Raw genomic sequence first — 5,958 nt, 5'->3', positions numbered from 1 at the left:
CAGCTGCATTCATTGCACCCACTTGTGTGATGGATGAAAGGATTCAAGATCTTTCTTGTGGTTTTTTCTGCTCTCTGGAAATTTGCCTTTCCAATAAAAACAAAATAATATCAAAAAGACTACCCCAACGAAATACCTGAACATGTTCTTTTTATATTAATGAAAATTGTTACTTGGGAGACTAAAGTAAATGAAAAATTGAAAGTCAAAGTTTCTTCCATTGAAGTCTCTGCAGATCAGTGTTGGAGCAATGTTTCAAAGTGAGTATGTTAAGGCCACAATATTTATAGGCTGCTGTGCTCTGGTGACCTCTGCTGGGACTTCAGTGCAGGTAGCATGCCCTCATCACTTTTACCAGTTGCCTGTAGACAAAAAGAACTGGTATCTCAGGCATGCATCATCATAAGCTATGGCATTGACTTACTCAGAAATTCTATCAGTAGATCTAAAACAAAGTGAAGTCCGTAATACACACATACACACACATGTTTTATGGAATATATATTCATATAAACAGATGTTTACTGATGATTCTACAATTTGAATTTTTTATAGAATGCGTACACATAAAATGATACATGTTCAATTTTGTGATCCATACTTCTTTTTTAAACACTGGTTTTTATTTGAAAGGCAGAATTACAGCGAGAAGGCAGAGAGACTTTTTTCCATCTGTTGATTCACTCCCCAAATGGCTGAAACAGCCAGAGTTGAATAGGTACAAGCTAGGAGCCTGGAGATTCTTCCAGGTCTCCTGAGTGGGCTCAGGCTCCCAAGAACTTGGGTCCTCTTCCACTGCTTTCCCAGGTCACTAGCATGGGGCTGGATCAGAAGCAGAGTAGCCAGAATTTGAACCGGAAACGTTATGAGATGCTGGTGCTCCAGGCGGAGGATTATATGCTAAACTATGGCGCCAGCCCCAGTACTTACTTTAATAAATATTTCAAGTTATCTTATTATTATTTATTATGTATACTAAGAAAAATTATGCTCTTTGTTCCTAACTTATCCTCTACTGGCATGTTTTCATTGTATTTGGAATTCTTTTAATTTAAAGTGTAAATAAATATCTCACAGGTTTAGTTTCTCAGATTACTCTTCAAAATTACCTTAGCATGCTTACCTGCCTGCTTTTTTTGCTGACTTGGATTTTTCCTATAAGCCTCAGATCATTTGCAGCATTAAGGTGGCGAATAAATGCAACATTAATTATTGCATTCAAAGGCATAAGCCTGGAGAAGGCATGCCCTTCCTTAAAGACGCAGATGCTTTTCATATCCAGCAGAATTTGGTCCAAATTCTGAAGGGATCTGAAGGCTTTCCGAATATAAGGTGAATTTTTTTCCACTTTACTCTGAGTTTTATTGTTGTTTTTGCTTTGAGCCATTTTCTGGTTGCTGACCCCTCACTCCCACCCACTCTGTCTATTAAAACACATTTATTCTTTTAGTCCATCCATGGGCCTAACCACCGAACGCTCCATGAACTCTTTGTAACACAGAACCTACTCATCTACATTATATTCCATCATGTGCCTCTTGTTCTCTAACCTTTCTGTCACCTTTCATGCTTATGCCTTATGATCTCAATAAATACGTTACGGTCTTCTGCATTAGGGAGAATGTCTTTTTATTTTGGGGTCTCCAGAATCAGTGGGTCCTGAAAATGTGCTTATTATTTGTTGATTTATTGAAGTATATAAACCAGGGGGAAAAGGCTGGTGAAGAACTGGAATGAACTGAGAAGAGACATGGCAGGAAGTCTAGAATTCCTTTAGTTTTAACTCCAAGGTTTAGTGCTAGCCACAGATAAGCCTTTGCTCCCAGAATGCTGCCTCATCAGTGGTAACTTGGGAGCAGAGAAGAAAGAATGAGGAAAGAGGAATTGGCACTCAGCCTCTCGTTGCCTCCCTGCAGCCTGGCAGGAGATCTCTATAAGCCTGTGCTCAATTTAAGCTTCCCTCATCCCCATCATCAGATATGCACAGCTACACTGGGATTCCTTCTTAGAATTCGTTTTCCTTTTTTTTTTTTTTTTTAGATTCATTGTATTACTTCAACAACTCACATATTCACTTAATTCCCCTTTTCCCATTTAATTTTCCCAACTTTTACCTCTATATCCCCTGTCCACTTGCTCTTTAAATTTGCCAAATGCATGTATAGGAACTTCTTATATTTGCTACTGACACATATATTGGAAGCACTGCTCGCCCTAGATTACTTAATGGGGTCTTAAGGAGTTATAAAATGTAGTTTTACACTATACTATTATGTTATGCTAGGAAGTAAATGGGGTCAAACTTGCCAAGCGAAGTGGAGATTTGGATGTTACCTTGTGGGATTTGCTTATACAGAGTTTAGGTCATTCAGACCACACATTTCTTCTCTTCTTATTAGTTATATAAAGTAACTGTCCTCCCAGTCTGAATTCATCAGATATTAGCTGCTCCTGGCACTGAACTTAGGTAACATCATAGCTTCTTCAATCCTGTCCTTGGACTTGAACAGGATTTTGGGCACTCTGGAGTTCATCCTCCAAAGTCTTAATTGCTTCAGATATATTTGCTTGTTTGTAATTTGGATTTTATTTGCTCCTAGTCCTTTGGGAGTGCTTTATGCTGTTCAGTTAATTGAAAGGGGCTAAAGCTGAATGAAGCTACAGCCTTGCAGGTGGCATCTTTGGGATCAATTTGAGAAGACTATTGAAATCCTCTTGCTTATTTTAATAATTATCTCTGATTGAGGTAGGGTTTCAGTCTTGAGACTAATGGGAGATTCCAAAAGTTTCCCATTGGCTTAAGGAAATGGCAATTCCCCCAAGCAATTAACTTTTCCTAGGGGGTCTTTCTGTTACTGAGTTGCAAAGGTTAGAGTAGAATATGAGTTACATATAAGAGAGAGAGAAGAATGAAAAGATGGTTATGGAAGAGTGGGGTGTGATTACAGAAGATGAGGGGGAAATGAAAACTTGATAAAAATAAAGTAGGACAGATTTTTGAATAAATAGGAAAGAATGCTGGTTGCTTTTTTTTTTTCTTGAAGGTGGTACGTCTGTTCTTTGTTGTCCCTCCAAGTTCATATTAAGTCCTGAAGCTATGCTTTCTGCCCAAGTGTTCTGATTCACAGTGTATGGAATTCCAATGTACAAGTTCTGGGCTAGTTATGTCTTTTATGATGCATCTTTAGGGGTGGAATATGTTACAGTATCACTATGTCTTGCTTCTTAGCTAATGACAGTTATTGTAATGCACTGGAGCCACGGGTTTCTACAGTAGGCAGGTAAGGTTTTCAAGGTGGTGAAGAAAGAAGCAGACCCAGTAATCCCACTCCTGGGAATGTATCCAACAGAAATGAAGCCTACAGGAGAAAGCAGCCTGCATCTCCATATTTACAACAGCACAATCCACAATAGCAAATACAGAGAAACAGCCCAGATGCCCATTGAAACAGAAATGGATAAAGAAACTGTGGTACATAAACTCTATGAAATACTACTCAGCCATGAGAAAGAATGAAAGTCTACCATTTCAACTAAGCAGTCCCACGTGGAGACCATTATGTCCAGTGAAATAAGCCAGTCTCAAAGGGAAAATGCCATTTATTCTCTTTGATGTAAGGCAAACTTCATACAAAATACAAAAGAAAAGAAAAACATATGCAGGCAAATGAGTAAACCCATATATTCTCGTAGACGAATGGAGACTAGAGGACTGGGAAACAAAGAAGCGTGGCAGCATACATCTCTACTCTCCAACAAAAGAAAAATCCCCAATGAAACTGTTAAATATAACTTGAAAATGAGATACCAGATTTTCTACCATTGCCTATACCTGCAATGTCATGACACATTGTAAATAGCAAAATTTTGGAATGGTGACTGCAGTTGAAGGACTATGCTATAATAATAAAAGGTAAAATGTGGTTGGGGAGGGAGCTGGAGGGAGGAAAGGTTGGAATAGAAGGGAAGCGCTATAATGGAAAAAAACTTCAAAAAAGGAGATAGTTCATAGAATTCAAAGTGTGTCAGGCATTTTGTTGGTTATTTATAGCTAATTTTGAGAGCTAAATTTTAAAAACATTGCACTAAGGGAAGAAAATGTAGAAAATCTCAACCTCATAATGATCCCTTGCTGTAGTTTCTAAAAATATCAAATTATGAATGTACAATTATATGTCAAAGTAAATGTGTATTTAGAAAAGGGGAAAAATCATGAAATTCTGCAAATTTTTAAAAGTTGACAAAAGTCACAAACATAATTTTTTAAGTATAGCATCCTCAGTAACTATAATTGCCTCATATCCTTCTGGTCTATCAGTATGTAAAATTAGCAGTAATTATGGTATACAGAAAAGCAAATCAAGCAGGTTCACAAATAATGACTAAATTGCATTGAGCTATGTAATTGTGTAGTCAAATTAATTGTACACTTTGACTTATTGAGCAAAACACATGATGGATATTGTTTCTGGAACACTTGTGTCTTCTGGCTATTTCATTGCTCTAATAGCAGTTTTGCTCCATTCAGTGTAGATGTGGCATACAACAGCAGGTCAAGAGGCTCCAGGTGAGCTGAGATATGATACTTCGGGGGTACACAGGACACAACTTCATGTTTTCCTATCCTGGATTTTCGTAGTAATTGTACATGTTTGTGTTATCAACAAAAGGAAAAGTTCATGTCCTTGGAAGTTTAAATTTGTAGTTTCTATTTAAAACTGTGTTGCATGTTTATAATTGTATATATGGCATTCCTGAGTGTATTCCTGACAGGTAGTTACATTGTTTTGATGAGGCTTCATAAGAATTGAAGTTACTTCTTGTAAGTTTATACCACTGAGGACTGGGAGAAATTTCCACAGGCTGCCTCCTGGCTGTGCACATTTCAAATGTTATTTCCCCGTTTTTTTCTGTCCCCTGTCACCCAGAGCTGTAGGGCATGTTCATATAACAGCACTTATGAGCCTGCACTATTTACTCCATGGCACAAGGTACATTCAGACAGTGAGAGATGTCAAATATTCTAGAAGTCATTCCTACACCAGGATGGCTAATAATGAGCATACTACACACACAGCTGATTCTCAACAACATAATAGATATCCCATTAAACCCACATGAACTGGCATCCTCCACAGAAATTTCCTTTGCGGGAAAACCAAAGTGTCTAGTCACCCCAATGGATGAAGTAACATGTACCGCATGGGAAGTATAATGAAAGGAAAGAGTGTAAAGAGACTGTTCAGCCTTCAGTGATTAGGTTAAATTTTTTCTTTTCTGAATTTTACCAAACATGATACCATGTGAACACTTTCATTGAACCTAACCAAGGCATTGTGAGAACATATGCATATAAGGATCTCTGGACTCTAAAGTTTTATTGTATTATTGCAAGTCAATCTTTGTCATTGAATGATTTATTCAAATATTAAAAGAAATTTTTAATAGTTACTTTTTATTTGAGAGGCAGAAGAACAGTGAGAGGTAGATGGAGAGAGGCCAGCCAAGTGGGTGGATGTGAAGAAAAGAGGCAAGGAGAGGAGAGAAGATGAAAGTATCCCTTCTCTTACTTATGGATGCCGGGTATGTGCCCCAGCAGTGCCCACGATAGCTCAGGAAAGCAATGGAATTCCTTACCTTATAATCTCTTCTGTTGATTCATCATTCAATGGAAACCTTTGTGGTTGGTTTTTTTTTGTTTGTTTTGTTTTGTTTTTTGGCTGCATCCCATGTGTTTTGATTTCTTTTTTATCTCAGCTTTATTTATTCCAAATACTTTCTTTTCTCTTGTTGAATTCATTGCTGGCTCATGGATCACACGGTGGAGTCATTTTTCTGTAGAGACTTTTGTGTTTCCTTTTTGTCACCCATGTGTTGGTTACTCAGTGGCATGTTTTTTCATGGTACTTTAATTTGTTTTTGTCGTCGTCACTGCTGTTGTTGTTGCGGTTGTTCTAA

This window comes from Ochotona princeps, chromosome 3 (genome assembly GCF_030435755.1).
Source record: "Ochotona princeps isolate mOchPri1 chromosome 3, mOchPri1.hap1, whole genome shotgun sequence".
Classification (NCBI taxonomy): domain Eukaryota; kingdom Metazoa; phylum Chordata; class Mammalia; order Lagomorpha; family Ochotonidae; genus Ochotona; species Ochotona princeps.
The sequence above is the reverse complement of the archived record's forward strand: the minus strand, read 5'-3'. Positions refer to the sequence as shown.